This window comes from Schistocerca americana, chromosome 7, assembly GCF_021461395.2.
Source record: "Schistocerca americana isolate TAMUIC-IGC-003095 chromosome 7, iqSchAmer2.1, whole genome shotgun sequence".
NCBI lineage: Eukaryota > Metazoa > Arthropoda > Insecta > Orthoptera > Acrididae > Schistocerca > Schistocerca americana.
The window spans coordinates 390,539,125-390,563,478 of record NC_060125.1 but is presented as its reverse complement, the minus strand read 5'-3'; the positions used below and the strand labels follow the sequence as shown (position 1 = coordinate 390,563,478).

At 41.9% G+C, this 24,354-nt stretch overlaps 1 pseudogene; it reads right to left on the bottom strand.

Annotated features, from left to right (window-relative positions):
- Positions 1–24,002, bottom strand: part of LOC124622964 — a 74,004-nt pseudogene extending 50,002 nt beyond the window's left edge.
- Between the last annotated feature and the right edge of the window lie 352 nt (positions 24,003–24,354).

The following is a 24,354-nucleotide window of genomic DNA, read 5'->3' as shown; positions in this document are numbered from 1 at the left end:
GTGGTTCCTAGCTACCTGTTCTATATAGTTTTGAAAGAAGGCATTTAGTAAAGTTTCACAGGATGACTTATGACCTCCACTAACAAAAGTGTAATTTTCCCAGTTGATTGTTGGATGATTAAAGTCTCAACCAATGATTACAGTATGATTGAAGAACTTACAACCAAGTGAACTGAGGTTTTCTCTAAACTTTTGATTACATCAGGAGATGAGTCTGGTGAGCATTACAAGAATTCAATTTTCATTTTATGCCCACACCTGATACTGAGTCTTGCCCAAATGATCTCACATGCAGCTTCAATTTTACCTCAGTGCATTTGAGTTACTTGTCTATCAATCTGATATACTCTTAAAGTTTCCCCAGAATTCTCACTGCTATCAATTCCAGGTTTCGACTACCTTCACGTACCCAGTATTATGTGAGCTTCAGTGCTTTTCATGAGTGCTTCAAACTCTGGCACTTTTTTGTGAACACAGGTATCACAGGTACGCGGCTCTCGGGAGCTCTTCCAACACAGCGATTTGCAGCAACTGCCAATCATTTGACAGTAGTCAGGGCTATTTCCAGCTGCTCGTGAACATCAACCAACTCATCCCATCTTTCAAGAACAGCATTCACAGTGGGACTGCATTTTAGCTGGTGCAGTGTGTTATAAGGCAGTGAACAAACAACTTTAAATTAAGTCTGATGATCATCTTTTAATCTGATCTAGCTAAAAAGTTGCTAATTCTCTGCAAATACACAAAACAACATTTCTATTAATGCAGCACGAAAACATGTTGCAAGGATAACAATCTATGTCCTCTCTACCCTTAAATTCTCAGTCCAGTCACAAATTCCGCATATTAGCACATACAGGTGTACTTTTGACAATAAGTGTGTGAGTGGTAATGAGTTGGATTCATTTCAGAAGTCAAGAAATACTGTATCTGTATTGCTGCCTTGATTCATGGTCTTCCGATTTTATTGGAGAAAAGTGAGAGTTTGATTTCACTAGATTAATGTTTTTGAAATCACTGCTGGTTAGCATGGAAGAGGTTATTCTGTTTCAGATACCTTGTTACACCTGAGCTCAGGAAGTGTTCTAAGATTCTACATCAAGCAGATGTGAAGGATATTGGGTAGTACATTTGTGATCAGTTGCACTACCCTTCTTATAGAGGGTGTGACCTGTTCATTCTTTCAACCACTGAGGATAGTTTTGTGTTTGAGGGCTCTACAGTACCTTATAATTAAAAGTAGGGCTAAATCAGTTACAAATGTAGTAAAGAATCTCACAGAGATTCCATTGGGCCCTGGAACTTGGAGACTTCATTTGTTTTTTCAGTGCCACTAATGTTTTTTTCCTTCTTAATATTGTTATTATTCTATGCCAAGCACTGATGGAGAACTCAGTAAATTTCTGCTTTTGCTTTGCTACTATAAATTTTGTTTCTTTTCTTGTCCACGAGTGTCTGGACACTGACTGTGGTGCCAGCAGCCTGTATATGTGACCAGAATTTCTTTTCCACAATGGGAAACCCAGGATGGAATAATGACAATATTATGATAAGGCTTGATTGCCACTCAGATAGTATCAATGTATTCTTTTCATAATATTGTCAGAATTTATTTTGTTATTATGAAATATCTTTCAATAATACTCTGCTGCAGTAGTTTTTGAAGGCTTTACAGTCAAGTGCATCTTTCAATTTATATCCCTATACTTTGTTTTACACCTGTTATGCTGATGTACAGTCTTAGACATAAAAACTGACCACCAGCCGGCCGCCACTGAGACTAAGTCTGAGTCATTCACTTAAGGTGGCCAATAAAACTGACCACCCTTGACAACTCTAAGTCGGGCCATCTGCACAATCTGGCAACACTGTAAGATGTGGAAGTGTTAGGAGGAAGTGTTGTCTACTTCCGAGATGTTCTGGGGTTGTGTGAGCCCGTGGTTTAGTGGTCAGTCGGCTCTCAGCCGTGGCAGTATGCGGACGGCCCCGCGTGCCAGCCAGTGGTCCGCTGCAGGCATTGTTTACTTCCGCGTCGTAGCTTTGAGGCTTGTGTCCACCCACTGCGAGCAGCATGTCGAGCGCTTACCGCCGTGCGACCCTTAAAGTTTCCTTCCCAGCTGAACATGCGCGACCTCGTGCACATGAAGTTGAAACGTTCCTACGTGAAGAAGTTCGTTTGGATCCTAACCACATTATCAGAATCCATTTTTTGACCACAAGTAGTGTCGTTCATATTAAAATGACAAACACCAAGGTGTGTGAAGATGTTATTCACCGCCATGCCAATGGACTTAATTTCAAATACTCTGATGGTCACGTCGGAGCTGTAACACTTGAACTCGCAGAGTATGGTCAACGTACGATTAGGGTGTTTGAACTACCTTTTGAAGTGCCGAAGGACGAAGTTGCCTCTGCATTACAACCATACGGTAACATCATCGGTTACGTAGTGGAAAAATGTCAAACCTTCATGACCTACCATGTCCTTAATAGTGTGCGTCAGGTCAAAATTGAACTGAAAAAGATATACCATCATACCTGACAATTGGCGGAGTGCAAGCCGTTGTCATGTACGACGGCCAACCCCGAACATGTGCGAGTTGTGGACAAGAAGGCCACGTCAGATCCGCCTGCATGCGACGCCGCCTGATCCAGACGCCGGTCGGCGAGGAAGCGTTCCCAGCGGTTATCACTCAGATCCCTATCACATATGCCAAGGTTGCCCAGGAAGGTAGCACCTCTACACAGGGTCTTCTTGCTCCGTTGACGTCGTCTGATCAGGTAGATGCAACCGCTCCTGAGATTCCTTCTGAGGTGCCACAGATGCCAGATCCTGACCTGCCGAATCATCGCAGCACTGTGACTGAAAATGCTACTGAGATGGACGTTGATCCGGGAGTGGTACCTACTTCTGCTTTCCTTCAGACTGGTCTGGAGTCAGACGAAAGCCACCCGCAATCGGACTCTGAACGACCTGTTCGAAAACAAGGGTCGACACGAAAGAGAAAGAAATGTAGCCGTACACCCCCTGATGAATCCATTCTATGGATGGATACCAGGGATGCAGACCCGAAGGTGGATGACAAACCGCTCTTTGATGACCAAAAGTCTGATGCGAAAGACCCGCCACAGGTGACCACTGACAACGAACACCCCTCCTTACTGGCGCCGTCGCCCCACAGGTCGACGTTGAAGAGAGTCTATCCGCTGAGCCGGAAACTACGTCTCCTCTCCACATGGATGATGTACACAGCCGGTACCCTACCGCAGTATCAGTCTCCTGGGCAGACGACATGGAGATCGAAGGGAATGGGGTAGACGGTGCTGATGATGTGGCACCCCCATCGGTTGTGCCCGGGACCGCAAACTCTCCACAGTAGCAGCCTCTTCAACGGACCGGCACAATCGACGACCTCTCGCTCCTGAAGAAGGAGCCCCACCTGTGCCTGTGGGACTCCAACACCAGCATTATCGTGTCGCAGTGCTTAACCTCGCGACCATTCGTGCGCCCCACAAACTAGCGCTGCTCCGCGATACGATTTATGATGCGTACATAAATATTGCGCTTTGTCAGGAAGTGCATGTCGCCGATTTTTCACCACCACATGGCTTCACGGCGCATCTTTCTCCTGCTTCGGACACCGGTAGTGGTGTTGCCATCATCTTACGAGAAGGTCTTCCTGCCGAAGATGTCCTATACCTCCCCAACGGCCCTTACTCTCTTTGGTGTACGCATCGTCAACATTTATGCGCCGTTGGGCTCCAGCTACCGTCGAGAACGCAATGCCTTCTTCGCAAATGAAGTTACACCCCTTTTTATGGGACCACACGATGACTGGGTGGGTGGAGACTTCAACTGCACCCAGCGACCTCAGGATCAACTGCCGCGTCACTCGCCATGCGCAGCTCTGGAAACAGTCGTCACGCGGCTACAATTTGTCGACACGTGGAGACATGTTCACGGTGATCTTTTGGGCTTTACGTACTACACTGCGCACTCCTCTAGCTGACTGGATCCCATCTACATCTCGCGATCCCTAATTCAACACACTCGACAGGCTGAAATCTGGCCTGTTGCTTTCTCAGATCATGAGGCTTACTTCCGTGACGTTGTTCTCACAAGACAGGCAGTATGGGACAGACGTGGTTTCTGGAAACTGAAATGGCACTTCTTAATTCACCTGACTGTCGACTTCTAATAGAAGGGACTTGGATCACATGTAACAGACGCCGTCCCACGTATCCGTCTACCATATCCTGGTGGATCCAGTGTGCAAAACCTGCTCTTTGAAAAACTTTGATCCGATATGGCAAAGATGTTGTCGCCTGGAGGAAGAGCACTATGGACTTTTACTACAGGATCCTACGAGAATGCTCCACGATGCCAGCCTGCCCTGAGCGCCATACAAGGATGAACCATGCTAAGGCCCAAATCTCCAATCTCATGCGAAGGCATTTGGAAGGAGCGATAGTACGATCCCGTACTGCTGATCGCATGCCTCATGAACATCCGTCGATGTACCATATCATCCAAGAACGCCAACATCGACGCCGAAAATTGATTCACGTCCTAACAGACCAAGAAGGGAGTCGCTACGTAACCCAATCTGCAATAGGGAATGTGCTTCACGCCCACTACCAGCAGCTCTACGCCGCAATTCCACATTCCCCAGAGTTGTCTGAGGAAGTCTCACAGCTCAACTTCGGTGGTATCCCAGGAGATGCGGCGATTGACTTGATGTCAGAGGTGACTGATGATGAAGTCCGCGATCCGATCCGGGCAGGAACCATCAATCGCTCCCCAGGACCCGACGGTCTTCCCCTCGAATTTTATCGCACCTTCCGTGATTTGTTAGAGTCTACCTTCACCTCCATCTGTCGGGAACTGATGTCTCTGGAAGTACCTGTGCTGGACGCTTTCATGGAAGGAATTATTATTCCTATACATAAACCGCATGGTGGCAACAATATCAGTGATTATCGGCCCCTCACCCTCCTTAAAAGTGATATGAAAATCTTCACTCGCCTTTTGGCGACACGATTTAAAAACGTTGCCCGATATGTTGTGTCGCCAGACCAAGCAACTTTGGGAGGGTATAATAATATCCGCACGGCTTTATGCAGCTACAGGGATATGATCGCCGTCACCCAGGCACAACGCCTCTCTGGGGCACTTGCGTCTTTGGACTTTGGTAAAGCTTTTGATAGGGTTGACCATTCGTTCCGTACGGCCGTTCTCCACCATATGGGTTTCCCAGTCGCCGTTATCACGGTAGTGATGCGCCTTCTGCGGGGTGCCTCTTCCAGGATTATGGCAATGACAGACTCACTCCTCCGATAAAAATAGGTCGATCCGTACGTCAAGGTTGCCCTCTATCAGCGATTTTGTACGCCTTTTCCTTGGAATTCTTGCTATGTGGACTCAGACAACGTTTGGTGGGGTTGGCCATAGATCGATACCGATTCTGTTGCACGGCCTATGCTGACGATGTAGTCATCTGTTTACGTAATGCCGACGAGGTTCGAGCTGTTTTGACGTGGGTAGCGACTTATTGGTGAGGCGTTGGGTAGCTCTTTAAACGTACGTAAGTCACAAGTTATGTTCATTGGCACGGGACTTCCCGTGAAGTGCGTTACACCTCTCACAACCGTTGATACCATTCGCTGTTTGGGAATAGATTTTTCATCTGATCTCCGGCGTTCAGCCACTATCAACTGCCGACGCCTCCTTTTAATGATCAGAGCAGGTCTTATGGACCATCGCCTTCGATCCCTAGATATTCTCCAACGAGCTCGATATGTCAATATATATATCGCATCCCGAGTTCCCCATGTAGCACAAGTTCTACTTTTCCCGCTTACTGTGGCACGTCGCATGTTGGCAGCGATGGCATCTTTCGTCAGCTCTGGGCTGTTGTTCAGAGTTAACTATGCAACCCTTACTCTTCCCCGTGAACGAGGTGGGATAGGTCTGTTTCACGTGCCGGATAGAGCTCGCGCCCTATTTGTCAGCTCCCAGATGACGGTATGGACACGTTGCCCAACGAGCCTCACTGGCCTCCTCCTGTCGGTACATACGCTGGTCTTACTGTCAGCCCCAGTGATGATCTCGGATGTTCCGGCCCAGTTCCATTATATACGATACTTCTTTCTTGAACTCAGTTATCTACGCCTCACTTTACCAAGACAGCTTTTACTCAAGACAAAGGCAGTATACAATGCCCTCCAATTAGGTCGTCCACCTAACCCAAGTGAACAAAAGTTCCCCCAGGTTGACTGGCGTCATGTATGGCGCGCAGTTTTCGTCTGTTACCTTGACACGAATGTTCAATCTGACTGGTACCTAACTGTCAATGGTAAGCAAATCAACCAATCTCGCCTTCATCGTATCCACCTCGCCGAATCACCTCTATGTTCCACGTGTGGAGTGCCAGACAATGATGAACATCGGTTTGTTTGCGGACCGGCGGCGGAGGTTTGGCACTTGATTCGTCGTATTGTCGCTTTTCTAACGCGGGACATTCCGGATCGGATTACTCCCCTTTTATTATTGTTTCCGGAACGTGACTATTTTCCTCGGACAGAGACCAATGCTGTGAATTGGATTTGCGGACATGCCATTCACTACCTATTTGGACAAACTGTAGACTCTGTACTCGATTTTTGGACATACCTCAATGACCGTCATTATGTCGTTGTCCGTCACCCAAAATACAGACAATTTTTCTCGAACTTCCTTTGGAGTGCTTTCCACGACCCGCCTCACATCTGGAATGTGTTAAGCCAAGAGAGAAGAAGGTTTCCTGTTTGAGCCAATGAACATTTCTGAACAATTGAACGGAACACATCAATTTCGAGAAGACGTGACTCAACATATTATCAGCAGGGCGCAGAAGACCTCTGATCAATTACACAACAAAACTAAACAAAACAAAACAAAAAAAACAAAAAAACATAAAAACAATAAAAATAAAATTCAGAAAAAGGAAAAAAGAAGTGGTAATCTTCGTGCAATCTAAACCTATAGTCGCGTGTTCGCATCCAACTTTTTTTTTTTTTACCGCATTTCTGTTTAAAGTTATGAGTCTGATTGAACATCGAAGGTAATTCACTTAACATTCTACCCACCAGGCACCAGCAATAACAAGTATTCCAGAAACAATTCCGCAGGACAGCTCGTCGCTGCGTCGCGATCATATCAGCTCACGTTCGAGCGTTTCCTCGCGCTGCAGCGGCTACCGGCCACCGGCCAGACGCCACCCGAAGCCTGAAATCCGGCGCCGCCCATGTGAACGCGGCGCCACGCTGTCAGTGTGTGTATCAACTGTCATTTTCGAATTTGAAGTTCTAGTTAACATCTTGCACTTAAGCATTGGATTATGCATACTTGAAAATCATGAACTACAATTAAGCATTGTAAAATTGAGCCGCAAGTGGAAAAGGTGTAACATCTGCAACACAAGGTTTACTTATGGTATAACAGAGAGGTTAATGTAGAGGAGGCAGCTAGAAAGATTTGAACTGTGTGTGGAACGAGTGCTTTTGGGAAAAATACGCCAGAAAAAGATATTCTTGTTTCAACAAAGATCGTTCTGGCATGAATGATTTCCACATAAAGGAAGTCTCGACTACTGATATATGTGACAGATTACCATTTTACCATCATGCGATATTAGCATTCAACAGGGAAAGTTCAGAAGTCTGGTGTAGGAGTACCGCTTACCCTAATTTCTAAACAACAAAAATCAACGGCGGTCTAAGGCGCTGCATTCATGGACTGTGCAGCTGGTCCCGGCGGAGGTTGGAGTCCTCCCTCGGGCATGGGTGTGTGTGTTTATCCTTAGGATACTTTAGGTCAAGTAGTGAGTAAGCTTAGGGACTGATGACCTTAGCAGTTAAGTCCCATAAGATTTCACACACATTTGAAAAATCAACGGAGTGACTATTATCGACGTCATCAGGTTACTCATTGAGCATTCGTATGCAGTACTGTTACTGGTGACGAGTTCTGCTGCCTTTACCATTAACTTCCTAAGAAGAAATGAATGGCTGAGCCCCACCAAAAGACATAAACTCGACAAAGGGTAGTGTGAACATAATAGTTTACATCTGATAGCTCCAAAAATGTGTTTTGAGCTACGAATTCTGCCCCAAGTCGTGTGTGCATCACAGCAGGAATTAGTTGCCAACAACTGAGATAACTTTCAGAGGCAGTGTAAGAAAATCGACTGGTAAAACTACATCACCTGTGCTACTGCATGATAACGCACTCTGTTGATTTGAGAAACAAAACTATCCTGGAGTTTGATAGGAAAGTCGTCTCTCAGGCACTTGTATTGATAGGGAAGTCCTCTCTCAAGCACTTGTCCCTCTCGTCATATACTCGTAGAATTTTACGTTTCCTGCTCTTGATCGATCAACTGTCAAGGCAATTCATTTCTGGACGAAAATACTCTTCGAACTACACTGGCTTAATGGCATCGTTAGAAGCAGCAGGTATCTACGGGCGTGGAACTTGTAAACTACTTTAGCATTGAAACTTCCTGGCAGATTAAAACTGTGTGCCCGACCGAGACTCGAACTCTGGACCTTTGCCTTTCGCGGGCAAGTGCTCTACCATCTGAGCTACCGAAGCACGACTCACGCCCGGTCTCACAGCTTTACTTCTGCCAGTATCTCGTCTCCTACCTTCCAAACTTACAGAAGCTCTCCTGCGAACCTTGCAGAACTAGCACTCCTGAAAGAAAGGATTGTCAGATTGTTTTAGATATCGAGAAAGAAAATTCAGCTGCTGATTGATTTCTCTTTGATGATTACTGTTGCGTTCAGTAAACTAATGGAAAACGCAATAAAAATATTCACTGTACTAACACACATTAAATTCAGCTTACTACAGAAACATCACGACGGCAGTCTATCATAACAAAACATTAAGTATCTGTAAGATGATTGCGCCTATTTTAAAACTAATTAGCAGGATATTACCGACTTTTGACTTCAAAAAGGTCTGTATTTACTTCATTTCCTGTACCATTCGCAAGTATTAGGAAAATGTGGCCAAGTATTATGAAAATGTGGCAGTTCATAGATAAAATTATGTAGGCACAATAAAAAATATGTCGGCTGAAAACAAAAGTGGCATTATGAATTTTGCAGTTCCGTAAGGTTTTCTCTCTGATACTAAGAGGTACTAAAAGTAGCAAGACGAATTTTGCTCGAGCGTTGTATTGTGATTCCCTTATTGAGTTAGTATCTGCTGGCTTGTAGCTCTGCTACAAAAGAATTAAAAATCTGGCTTTCAGCGAGTCTCGAAAGGGGAACGAAAGCAGCTAGCACCTGGTAGCCAACCATGTTACCTGAGAACTGGTTTTTTCCTTAAGTGGGTAGACATCATTTTGAGGTTGAATTGTTGGCAAATATGAGTCAGAAGTGTGCCGTTGGTGTAAGTGTTTCGGTGTGTTGAATTTGTACCAATGATTTTTCTATAGGTTTTTTCTGTCCCAAATAGGGAGTTGAAGTCTCCCATTAGCATTTTCAATTCTCTTGGTGAATTTTGCTCATAGTATTTTCGAGTGAGTTACAGAATTTTTCGACATTTTCGGTGTTTTTCTTATTTTCGATGTTGGTGGGGGCATGTGCATTGATGAATGTATATTTTTTATTGGGGCTCTGAAAGAGCATAGGCATAAGTCGATTGTTGATGGGTGTGATTTGTTTGACACAGTTGATGATAGATTTGTCTTCGAGAAATGCCTTGCCGAAGATTGGTGCGCATTTCGCTACCTTTTGTTGTGTTTTGCTCTTGAAGATGCGATGGTTCCCGTAATGCAAGGTTTCATTGTCAGTAAGTCGTGGTTCTTGAAGAGCAAGCATGAGTATTTTATGTCGGTAGACTTCTTATGTGAGATTATTTAGTTTCCGTTTTTGGATCAATGTATCGATGTTTAGTTTGCAAATGCATGCTTTCTGCTTGTAGAGAAATTTACCAGAGATCTCCAATATTCTCTGCCGTGCTAGGCTGTACTCCCCAGAATCCGAAAATCCAGCTGCCAACTGGGGTAAAGTTGACTTTTCTTGCACAGTTCATGTTTGCTTCTGTTTCATTGGTTTGGCCTGGATGATACCAAGATCAGACAGGACCAGAGGGTGTCGAAGCCTTTGGAAGCAAATATTTTCAGCCGAGCTCATTGAGCTAACAGACGGTGACCAGAGTACCGGTGATTTTCACTCAGACGTATCTGGATTTTGTGTTCAACGGATTGAGTAGCCGTTCAGAATTGTGTTAGTATTTGGTTAACCCTAAGTATTTGATTTCCTCGGTACCACCCATTTGTGGGAGGCTTTCCCCTATCCGCCACACAGGATTATTATTATTACTATTATTATTATTATCATTATGTCATCAGCAAATTCGGTATGGTGTATCTTCCCACCACTGAAGTAGATGTGTATTGTTCGACTCAATATTTCCATCAGATAAATGAGCATTATAATTACGTTACATTGCTGCTAGTAGACATATTTCTCACTTTTTCTTAAACAGTTGCTACCTGTTACTCCATCATAGGAATTTATGTGCGCAGCATTGTTGCAATACGGACGTTCAAATTATCCGATTTCTGTAATTTCATTTCGATACCAGATCGTTGTAATCGGATTCAGCCAGTCAGTCTTAATGTGGATATCCGACTATGACTCTCATCATATGATAGACTGGGTAAACCACATTCTTAATCGGACGGTTGAATCTAGGTCAGTTGTCTACGACAGGGCATGAATTCTTAAACACTGTGGAAAATAATAAGCCAATGTGCTTATTACAAATGCGTTATTTAAATATAAATATATGAACTATCGAGATAACGTATGGTGGGAAGTAAACCATCACGCTACACTGTCGACGACTTAATGAAATCAATGCCCCTATGCCTTCGAGAAATCTTACATAAAGATCGTGGGTGGGTTGATTACTAAAAGTATACTCGTCCACAAAACCCATGTGGTCAATTATCTGATATCGGTAAGCTTTGCTTTGTCGCAGCTCTTTAGCATACAAGTCCATTTACTTTAAGTCTTCTCCTTACAATTCTTGGAATGCAAGGTAATTGAAAAATCTCATCCACTCGACGCCAACTGAGGAACTGACTGGTGCATGTGTTGTTCAACACACAGTAGTTGTCACCCTCACTGGAATCAATGACTGTGTGTGTGTTTTCGTGTTCACGCACAATCTGAATCAATACTATTAACATTGGAGAGACCAGAAACAATAAATATTGCATCAAATATGACTGTAAAGTATTTTAATGCGATGGGAAGTTACAAACTGAATTTTTACCCAACCCACTTCGTGCCTATTAAGTTAAGTAAGATGTATTAACTCCATAGTATCGTTAGCAGTGACAGTGTGTTCTTGTTGTCGAGGCTCACGACAAGTGCAGCGATTAGCAGTGCCCAGTGCCGCCGTGATTCGTTTATGTTGGCTGAGCTGTGGACACTGCAGCAGACGCTTCGCCATAAACAGGAAGAAATCACCTTGGCTCTGACTGCAGTGAGCGGATATCACTGCCTGCGTGTTCTGATCGTAACCAACGGGAGACTCTACTCACTGGTGCCGCGACGCAATTGCAACGGGTATCATGTCATTAGTCATCAGAATATTAACCAGTGATGAAATGTCCACTCTATTTGAATCCCAAGAAAATAGGAACCTTCTCACAAAGGATTGTGAGGTGATATCAAAATTTATGCAACATACAAAAATTAACTGCAGGACTTTCATGTATGCAGTAGAAGCACACAAGGAAATATTATGTCTTGGAAGCGTATAGTCAGGGATTTTCTCTGCCTCGTGATGACTGGGTGTTATGTGCTGTCCTTAGGTTAGTTAGGTTTAAGTAGTTCTAAGTTCTAGGGGACTGATGACCATAGATGTTAAGTCCCATAGTGCTCAGAGCCATTTGAACCATTTTTGAAGCGTATATTTCATTTCCTCTTCTCATATTAACGCCCTTGTTTTAGTATGAAGTGAGAAAATAAAAACGAAAAACTAAAGTTCCTGAGAAGCATATAAGTAATTTCCTCTTCTCATATCATAACTTTTGTTATGATATGTTCAGTTAAATCTAACCAGTGCGCCCTTATTGCACTATTGTAAGAAACGAGATGCAGTATTTTGGATTAAAAATTTTGTAAATTGTAAAGTATTTACGAACAGTAGAAGCAGGATTGCAGCGAACTGATCACTTAACCAAGTGCAACATAGAGTACCTGTGTAATGAGTCATTCCAGCTGCATAGCTCAGGGTAATATTTGTTAAGCAATTCACTGCAGAATTAATGTAACACCCGCACGATAATCTCTGAAGTGATACTATGTCATTAGCAGCTCGCGGATGGAGTACTATGTTCGTTAAATCGGATTACTCACGATGAGGCCAAATAAAGACAAGCGACAACGCCACAACACTATCTTTACTTAAGTAGGTAGTCAGCGCTAAATTGTGTGCGCCACCATTAACTTGACTGTAAGCAGTTTGACAGCATAACACCACCACAACCACTGCAACCTGAACCATTATCACGACGCAGTTGTGACTCGCAGTGATTGCAAGTTGCTGATTTTTGCCAAGAATAGCGAAAAGCGCCTCTGAAGTTCCATTTGCATCACGACTAGGACGGAGAGAATCCAAAAATAACAGTAATAGGTCACCCATTGAAGAAAAGAGTCCACGTATTGTCTCAAGTTCTTGCAGTTTGATATTAATGCAGTTCTCGATGGTTTCACACTAGCGGGTTCTTTTGGCTATCGGAATACTCATATCGGAATTATAAAAGTGTAATTGCTAGAACGCTCAACTACCTTGATAACACCTCGTTCTGGATTGAATACGAATCGGAAAGCGACGTTAATTTGACGTTTCCATCCATCTCCTGACGTCTTACTGAATGAAGTCTGAAGTGCACGCACAGTTGTGTTGCCTGCCGCAAGGATTCTGTGAAGTGTTGTTGCAGCTGGCAGTCATTGCTGAATACAGACATGTGCAAATATCCTCACTGCTCTAGGAGAACTCGTCTTTGTTGCATTTTTTCCGTACAGCAATTAGCACAATAACATAAGGCTTGTTCTGCTGAAGAACTTGATGCCCACAAGTCCTTAAATAAGAATCTCCTAGCGGGAATAATGCATGAAAGGAAACAGACTGTTGGACAAAAGAATGGACAGCTCCCCGCTTTTTGCGTTTCCGATAGCGCCTACGATAAGAATCTGGTGTCAAATTAGGCTTCAGAACCCTAAACTGTTTATTTTTTTACTTCATACTACAACAAAAGTTACGAAATGAGAAGAGGAAATTACTCATATGCTTCTCAGGAACTTTAGTTTTTCGTGTTTATTTTCTCACTTCATATTAGAACAAGGGCGTTAATATGAGAAGAGGAATTGAAATACACGCTTCTAAGTCATAATACTTCCTTGTGTGCTACTACTGCATACATGAAAGCCCTGCAGTTAATTTTTGTATGTTGCATAAATTTTGATATCACCTCACATTCCTTTGTAAGAAGGTTCCTATTTTCTTGGGATTCAAATAGAGTGGACATTTCATCACTGGTTAATATTCTGATGGCTAATGACATGATACCCGTTGCAATTGCGTCATGGCACCAGTGAATAGAGTCTCACGTTGGTTACTACAAGAACACGCAGGCAGTGATATCCGCTCACTGCAGTCAGAGCCAAGGTGATTTCTTTCTGTTTACGGCGAAGCGTCTGCTGCAGTGTCCACAGCTCAGCCAACATAAACGAATCGCGGCGGCACTGGGCACTGCTAATCGCTGCACTTGTCGCGAGCCTCGACAACAAGAGCACACTGTCACTGCTAACGATACTATGGAGTTAATACATCTTACTTAACGTAATAGGCACGAAGTGGGTTGGGTAAAAATTCAGTTTGTAACTTCCCATCGCATTAAAATACTTTACAGTCATATTTGATGCAATATTTATTGTTTCTGGTCTCTCCAATGTTAATAGTATTGATTCAGATTGTGCGTGAACACGACAACACACACACACACACACACACAGTCATTGATTCCAGTGAGGGTGACAATTACTGTGTGTTGAACATCACATGCACAAGTCAGTTCCTCAGTTGGCGTCGAGTGGATGAGATTTTTCAATTACCTTGCATTGCAAGAATTGTAAAGAGGAGACTGAAAGTAAATGGACTTGTATGCTAAAGAGCTGCGACAAAGCAAAGTTTACCGATATCAGATAACTGTCCACATGGGTTTTGTGGACGAATATACTTTTAGTAATCAACTGACCCACGATCATTACGTACGATTTCTCGAAGGCGTAGGGGCATTGATTTCATTAAGTCGTCGACAGTGTAGCGTGATGGTTTACTTCCGACCATACGTTTTCTATATTCGTCTAAAGGTAGCTTGCATTTGTAGGTCCACATGGCAATGACCTTGTTACCTCAGCCCACATATTCTCTATCTGGTTGATGTTCGGTGATCGTCGAACAAACGGCAACAGCTTTATCCTCTCTTGGCCCTGAAACCAATCTCGCACTGCTCTGCTATGATGGATGGGGCTCTGATCTTGTAAATAAACTGTTATTTCGATAGTACATATATTTATATTTAAATAACGTATTTGCAATAAGCACATTGGCTTATTATTTTACATAGTGTTTAAGAATTCAGGCCCTGTCATAGATAAGTGACCTAGATTCAACAGTCCGATTAAGAATGTGGTTTGCCCAGTCTATCGTATGATGAGAGTCGTAGTCGGATATCCACATTAAGACTACCTGGCTGAATCCGATTAGAACGATCTGGTATCGAAATGAAATTACAGAAATCGGATAATTTGAACGTCGGTATTGCAACAATGCCGCGCACATAAATTCCTATGATGGAGTAACAGGTAGCAACTGTTTCAAAAAAAGTGAGGAATATGTCTACTAGCAGCAACGTAACGTAATTATAACCCATATTTATGTGATGGAAATACTGAATCGAACAATACACATCTATTTCAGTGGTGGGAAGATACACCATATCGGATTTGCTGATGGCATAATGACAACAACAACAACAATAATAATAATAATAATAATAATAATAAACATCCCGTGTGGCCTATAGAGGAAACCCTCCCCCATATGGGTGGTACCGAGGAAATCAAATACTTGGGGTGAACTAAATACTAACACAATCCTGAACGGTTACTCAATCCTCTGAACCCCAAACAGAGACACATCTGAGTAAAAATCACCGCTACTCTGGTCACCGTCTGTTAGTTCAATGAGCTTGGCTGAAAAAATTTGCTTCCAAAGGCTTCAACACCCTCTGGTCCTGTCCGGTCCGGGAATCACCCTGGCCAAACCAGTGAAACACAAAAAAACATGAACTGTGGAAGCAAAGTCAACTTTACCTCAGGTGGTACACAACCCGCCTGTCGACAGGCGGCAGTTGGATTTTCGGATTCTGGGGAGTCCAGGTTAGCACGGCAGAGAATATCGAAGATCTCTGGTAAATTCCCCTATAAGCAGAAAACATGCATTTGAAAACTAAACGTCGATACATTGGTCCAAACACGAAAACTAAATAATCTCACAAAAGAAATCGACGGACAAAAATTTCTCATCCTTGCTCTTCAAGAACCATGACTAATTGGCAATGAAACCTTGCATTACGGAAACCATTGCATCTTCAAGAGCAAAATACAACAAAAGGTAGCGAAAGGCGTACCAATCTTCGACATTGCATTTCTCGAACACAGATTTATCATCAACTCTGTCAAAGAAATCACGCCCATCAACAATCGACTTATGACTATGCTCATCCAGAGCCCCAGTAAAAAATATATACTCATCAATGCACATGCCCCCACCAACATCGAAAATAAAGAAAACACCGAAAATGTCCAAAAATTCTGGAACACACTCGAAAATACTATGAGCAAAATTCACCAAGATGACGTGAAAATACTAATGGGAGACTTCAGCTCTCTATTTGGGACAGGAAAAACCTGTTGAAAAATCATTGGTACAAATTCGACACACCGAAACGCTTAGACCAACGGCATTGCCTACAATTCAACCACAAAAGGATGTCTTCCCACTTTAGGAAAAAAACCAGTTCCCAGGTAACATACATGCTTGGCTACCAGGTGGAAGCTGTTTTCGTTCGCCTTTCGAGACTCGCTGAAAGCCAGATTTTCTAATTCTTTTGTAGCAGAGCTACAAGCAGGCAGATCAAACTCAATAAGGGGATCGTAAGACAACGCTCGAGCAAAATTCGTCTTGCTACTTTCAGTAACCCTTAGTGTCAGAGCGAAAACCTTACGGAACTGCAAAATTCATAATGCCACTTTTGTTTGCAGCCGACATAATTTTTATTGTGCCTAAATAATTTTATCAATGAACTGCCACATTTTCATAATACTTACGAATGGTACTGAAAGTTATCTTTGTTGTTGTGAAGCACACACGACTTGGGGCAGAATTCGTAGCTCAAAACACATTTTTGGAGCTATCAGATGTAAACTATTATGTTCACACTACCCTTTGTCGAGTTTATGTCTTTTGGTGGGGCTCAGCCATTCATTTCTTCTTAGGAAGTTAATGGTAAAGGCAGCAGAATTCGTCACCAGTGACGGTACTGAATCGGAATGCTCAATGAGTAACCTGATGACGTCCGATAATAGTCACTCCGTTGATTTTTCAAATGTGTGTGAAATCTTATGGGACTTAACTGCTAAGGTCATCAGTCCCTAAGCTTACTCACTACTTAATCTAAATTATCCTAAGGATAAACACACACACCCATGCCTGAGGGAGGACTCCAACCTCCACCGGGACCAACCGCACAGTCCACGACTGCAGCGCCTACACCAGACTTCTGAACTTTCCCTGTTGAATGCTAATGTCGCATGATGGGTAAATGGTAATCCATCACATATATCAGTAGTCGAGACTTCCTTTATGTGGAAAATCATTCATGCCAGAACGATCTTTGTTGAAACAAGAATATCTTTTTCTGGCGTATTTTTCCCAAAAGCACTCGCTCCACACACAGTTCAAATCTTTCTAGCTACCTCCTCTGCATTCACGCCTCTGTGATACCAAAAGTAAGCGTTATGTTGCAGATGTTACACCTTTTTCCACTTGCGGCTCAATTTTACAATGCTTAATTGTAGTTCATGATTTTCAAGTATGCATAATCCAATGCTTAACTGCAAGATGATAACTAGAACTTCAAATTCTAAAATGACAGTTGATACATACACTGACAGCGTGGCGACGGATTTCAGGTGGCGGGTGGCGTCTGGCCGGTGGCCGGTAGCTGCTGCAGCGCGAGGAAACGCTCGAACGTGAGCTGTTATGATCGCGACGCATCCACGAGCTGTCCTGCAGAAATGTTTCTGGAATACTTATTATTGCTGGTGCCTGGTGGGTAGAATGTAAAGTGAATTATCTTCGATGTTCAATCAGACTCATAACTATAGACAAAAATGCAGTAAAAAAAAAAACAGTTGGACACGAACATGCAACTATAGGTTTAGATTGCACGAAGATTACCACTAGACCACGGGCTCACACAACCCGAGCACATCTCGGAAGTAGACAACACTTCCTCCTAACACTTCCGCATCTTACAGTGTTGCCAGATTGTGCAGATGGTCCGACTTACAGTTGTCAGGGGCGGTCAGTTTTATTGGCCACTTTAAGTGAACGACTCGGACTTAGTCTCTGTAGCGGCCGGCCGTCGGTCAGTTTTTATGTCTAAGACTGTACATCAGCATAACAGGTGTAAAACAAAGTATAGGGATATAAATAGAAAGATGCACTTGACTATAAAGCCTTCAACAACTACTGCAGCAGAGTATTATTGAAAGATATTTCATAATAACAAAATAAATTCTGACAATATTATGAAAAGAATAGATTGATACTATCTGAGTGGCAATCAAGCCTTATCATAATATTGTCATTATTCCATCCTGGGTTTCCCATTGTGCAAAAGAAATTCCAGTCACATATACAGGCTGCTGGCACCACAGTCAGTGTCCAGACACTCATGGACAAGAAAAGAAACAAAATTTATAGTAGCAAAGCAAAAGCAGAAATTTACTGAGTTCCCCATCAGTGCTTGGCATAGAATAATAACAATATTAAGAAGAAAAAAAAAACATTAGTGGCACTGAAAAAACAAATGAAGTCTCCAAGTTCCAGGGCCCAATGGAATCTCTGTGAGATTCTTTACTACATTTGTAACTGATTTAGCCCTACTTTTAATTATAAGGTACTGTAGAGCCCTCAAAAACAAAACTATCCTCAGTGGTTGAAAGAATGAACAGGTCACACCCTCTATAAGAAGGGTAGTGCAACTGATCACAAATGTACTACCCAATATCCTTCACATCTGCTTGATGTAGAATCTTAGAACACTTCCTGAGCTCAGGTGTAACAAGGTATCTGAAACAGAATAACCTCTTCCATGCTAACCAGCAGTGATTTCAAAAACATTAATCTAGTGAAATCAAACTCTCACTTTTCTCCAATGAAATCTGAAGACCATGATCAAGGCAGCAATACAGATACAGTATTTCTTGACTTCTGAAATGAATCCAACTCATTACCACTCACACACTTATTATCAAAAGTACACCTGTATGTGCTAATATGCAGAATTTGTGACTGGACTGAGAATTTAAGGGTAGAGAGGACATAGATTGTTATCCTTGCAACATGTTTTCGTGCTGCATTAATAGAAATGTCGTTTTGTGTATTTGCAGAGAATTAGCAACTTTTTAGCAAAATCAGATTAAAAGATGATCATCAGACTTAATTTAAAGTTGTTTGTTCACTGCCTTATAACACACTGCACCAGCTAAAATGCAGTCCCACTGTGAATGCTGTTCTCGAAAGATGGGATGAGTTGGTTGATGTTCACGAGCAGCTGGAAATAGCCCTGACTACTGTCAAATGATTGGCAGTTGCTGCAAATCGCTGTGTTGGAAGAGCTCCCGAGAGCCGTGTACCTGCGATACCTGTGTTCACAAAAAAGTGCCAGAGTTTGAAGCACTCATGAAAAGCACTGAAGCTCACATAATACTGGGTACGTGAAGGTAGTTGAACCCTGGGATTGATAGCAGCGAGAATTCTGGGGAAACTTTAAGAGTATATCAAAATGATAGACAAGTAACTCAAACGCACTGAGGTAAAATTGAAGCTGCATGTGAGATCATTTGGGCAAGACTCAGTATCAGGTGTGGGCATAAAATGAAAATTGGATTCTTGTAACGCCCACCAGACTCATCTCCTGATGTAATCAAAAATTTAGAGAAAACCTCAGTCCACTTGAATGTAAGTTCTTCAGTCATACTGTAATCATCGGTTGAGACTTTAATCATCCAACAATCAATTGGGAAAATTACACTTTTGTTAGTGGAGGTCATAAGTCATCCTGTGAAACTTTACTAAATGCCTTCTTTCAAAACTATATAGAACAGGTAGCTAGGAACCACACTCATGATGGAAATATATTTGATCTAATGGCAACAAAACAGTCACTGTAAAGAAACTTCTAAACAGAGATTACTGCATAATGGATGTTAAACAAAGGGTAGATTTAGAGAGATGTTAAATGGAACTTGTTCGGCTGTCAAGAGGGCAATGTGTGATGCCTTCAATGGCTACTGTAGCAGAATATTGTCAAACTAATCTCTTACAGAACCCAAAGAAATTCTAGTCATATGTTAAGCTGTTAGTGGCACCAAAGTTAGTGTCCAGCCCCTACTGAATGAGACAGGAACTGACACTGAGGGTAGCAAAGCAACAGATGAATTACTTAACTTCATCTTCAAATGTCATATTAAAACACAGGAGAATTGCCTGAATTTAAGTCTTGCACCCTGCAAATGATGAATGAAAAAAGTATTAGTGTTAGTGGTGTTGAGAAATAGCCAAAATCATTAAAACTGAACAAAGCTCCCGGGCAAAATGGAATTCCAGAAGACTCTATACTGAATGTGCTGCTCAGTTAGAACCTCTTCTAACTATAATCTATCACAGATCTCTCAAACAAAAAACTGTGCCCAGTTCTCGGAAAAAGGCGCAGATCACACCCACCTACAAGGAGTGCAATAGAAGTGATCCACAAAACTACTGTTCAGTATCCTTGACATTGATTTGTTGAAGGATCTTAGAACATATTCTAAGATTAACTATAATGAGGTACCTCAAACACAATGACCTCCTCAATGCCAACTAGCATGGATTATGGAAACATTGATCTTGTGAAGCCCAACTCACACTTTTCTCCTGTAACATACGGAAACCTTTGGGTCAAAGCAATCAGGTAGGTGCTGTATATCTTGATTTCTGAAAATACTTGACTCAGTACCACATCTACACTTACAATCAAAAGTACAATCATATGGAGTATGAAGTGAAATTTGTGACTAGATTGAGGACTTCTTGACAGGGAGGAAGCAGCGCATCATCTAGGATGGAGTTTCATCATAAGATGAAGAAGTAACTTCGGGTGTGCCTCAGTGAAGTGTGTTGGGACACTTGCTGTTCATGTTGTATATTATTGATGTCGTAGACAATATTAATAGTAAAGTTAGGATATTTTTGCAGATGATGCAGTTACCTGTAATGAAGTACTTATCTGAAAGAAGCCTCTATCAATAGTTAGTCAGACCTTGACAAGATTTCAAAGTGGTGTAAAGACTGGCAACTTGCTTCAGATCTTCAGAAAAATAAAATTCACTCCACGAATTGAAAAAAAAAGAACATAGTATCCTGTGACTATAATAGAAACAAGTCACTGTTAGAATCTGCTAACTCATACAAAAACCTGGGCGTAACACAGTACAGGAGTAGGAAACAGAATGATTTCATAGGCTCAGTCAGGGGTAAAGCAGGTGGTTGGTTTATTGACAGAATACTGGCGAAGTGAAAGCCATCTACAAAGGAGATTACTTACAAATCAGTCCTGCTACCAGTTCTAGAACAATCCTGAAGTGTGTGGGACCTGTACCAGATAGGCGTAACAGGATATTGAACGTATACATGTAAGGACAGCATGAATGGTCACAGGTTTGTTTGATCCATGGGAAAGTGTCACAGGGGTACTGAAGGAACTGAACTGAAAGACTCTTCAAGACAGACATAAACTACCCTGAAAATGTCTATTAACAGAGTTTCAAGAACTGGCTTTAAATGATTACTGTAGGAATATACTACAAACCCCTATATATTGTTCACATAGGGATCATAATTACTGCACACACAGAGGAATTCAAACAACCATTCTTCCTGCACTCCGTACATGAATGGAATAGTTGGCACAATGGGAAGTACCCTCTGCAATTGCACCTCACAGTGGTTTGGCGTGTATGGACGTAGATGTAGATTTAGAGATGCGGAAGTAACTTTAGTTGCGCTGTCGAGAAGTATGTAAGGATTCTTTCTGTTCTATTTTCTGCTGCTACAGTTTACAATAAATTATTGTCTGAAAAAAAGTTGCTCAAATATTCTGTCACATTACTGACAACCAAGTGGATGAAGAGTGCTACAAACTGAAGAATTTTGAATGTGTAAAATTAATGTGTGGCTGTTCAGCAAACAAAAATGGACAGAATGGTTTCTTATGTTTTGTTCTGCCTAAAAGGAGCGTGGGAAGATAAAATCAGCTATCAAAGCCAATGTTATGTGCAGCAGTTTTTGACAATCACAATAAAGAAACATCAACTGATTGCAGATTCTGTGGATGGTATGTCTACGGAAAACATCATCATAGAACGTCATTTAGTGATAGTGCAGAAATCTACAAAAACCGGAAATTTAGTTTACACAGATATCTGTGGACTGATGGAGGAAAGGGATTTTCAGAATCATCAGTACTTTCCTTTATTTAAAGGTGATTTTTCCAGTTTCACTGCCTCATATTTTTTCTCACACACAGAGAAAATAGAAGAAAAATTACCACTGTTTTAAAAAATATAACGATTTAATCTGATTTTACAGTAGGAGAATTACATATAAATGGTGGTAAGGAGTTTAGTAACAATGATACGAGTCGTTTTGCTGACTCATTTACACAAAAACTTTCAATTACTGCAAAACATACTTCCCAGTAAATTGCAGTTGCTGAGTTTGAACACAGAACTCTCTGTGAAATGGCATATTCTTGGCTCTGCTCTGCTGAACATCTACTAAAACCATTGCGGGATGAAGCAATTTTGGCTGCAGCCTGTATCTTGAATCAATTTGGTCCCATGAAAATTAAGGCAAGTTTCCAATTCAAATATTTTCAAGATGGAACAAAGCATTATGCTTGGACGCCAACATGAAAACAAAAGAAATTTAATGATTAATCTACTACAAAATATGTGGTTGGTTAAGTAGATTGTGGGTACCATGTTTACTTTCCAGAAAAATGGCGTGTCTACATATGCAGAGATTTGTAGCTTCAAACAATTACTGAAGCCACTGTATCATATTAAAAGAGCTGTTTGTACTTCAGATGTTGAGAAATATGATGAATTTTCAAGAATTTAACATGAAACAGTTAAATTTGAAGAGATTATTAACAAGATTGTTTCAACAGACATGTATCTAATGACTGTGTTAGCAGTGACTTGTATGTCAGTGAAATACAGTTTGGTAGCAACTTAGAAGTAAGTTACACTAAAGATTCAGAGCATCAGCTAAGAATGATGTTCCTTCATGAAGCAGCAAGGAATTATACACAAGCAATAAAGTCAGAAGACACTGAAAACTGGAAGGAAGCAAATGAGAATCACTGAATTACCTGGAGAAGAAGTGCAATAATTGTCTTAAACAAGTAAGGTTAGTGCAAACTGGCTTTTCAACATAAAATTAAATGCAAATGATAAACTGGTCTGGTAAAGTCAAAAGGGTATGTATAGTGATTTGTAATAGGTTATACTGACATATTTAGTCTTGCAACAAGATCTGAAACATGACTGAGACATGACTAGGACATGAAACAATTTTATGTAAGGACTGCATTTCTAACTTGTATTTTTGGAGAACGAATTTTATCATCCAGAATGCTATGACAGTAATAAAGGTCCTGTAAACAAATGGTTGAAAACTATGGTTTGAAGCAAGCATCAAACTGCTGATTTACATGTATTGTTAAAATTCACAGCAGATGTAATGTCTGGGAGATCTGTATTGTTCTTCACATGTTCCACAATGAAAGTACAATACCATTACTGATTTTTCTTGTTGATGATGGACTGATTATTGAGCTAAACCGTAAGTACAGACAGATCAGCTCAACATCACAAAGCAGATCAGTATGCAGTGTATATGACTTTAGCAGATACAGCACCACAACAGGTGCACTTTGGCATGTAATAATACTGGCTGTCCAGTCAGTCACATCATCACAGCATTATTCAAATCTGCAAGTCACTGAGTAGTCAGCAATCATTGTGTCATCCCCAGCTGAGGTCCAGAGACCGCGAGGATCAAATTGAGGCCCTCGCAGCCTCTAGGACACTGGGATCACATAGCCAGATGTCACTTCATCATCTGCCGGCCTGCTAAGCCAAACGCAAATGAGGATTTACTTTCAGGGTCCACTCCCTCAGCCTTTGAAGAGCCCTCTTCACCACAAGGCAGTGGTTCCACTCCTTATTTGCCCTTAGTAAGGCATGTATAAATACATACTAATACATATACATAATACGTATAATACATACTAATATATATAAATACATAGTTATCCTGTAATATTCCTCATTAAATAGCGTTTTTACAAGTGCAATGTGTATGAAATAATCGCAGTTTGAAAACATAAGGACGTCACTCAATTGATACCTTATAACAAACTTACCTTCAGAGACATGGTGAACTGAACAGCAACAACACGCCAATATGGTCGCTCTTTCTTCTTGACTTGTGGTGAGTAATTCTGTGTCTCTCCACCAGAGGGCATGAGTAGTGACATCAGAAACACGGTACCCGGTTTCACACCACTACCCGGTCTTATCCCACATTCCCGTATGGGGAAACAAACTAGCCGTGATCCTCTTTGGGAAACAGCCCAGCATTCGCCTCCAGTGGTTAATGGCAATCCTAAGTTTGGGTGGCAGTCCAATCTGATAGCTACTGGATACGAGAGCAGTATGGTTACATTGCGCTGACTCACTCGTCCAGTGCATGAGCTACACTCAAAGCGGCGATGCCGCCTAAGAAGCTAATTCACCATAAGAACGAATGTGTGGTTTGCGCTTTTGAACATACTCTTTTCGTGAACGGGACTAGAAAGGCAAAGAGTAGCACTCTTG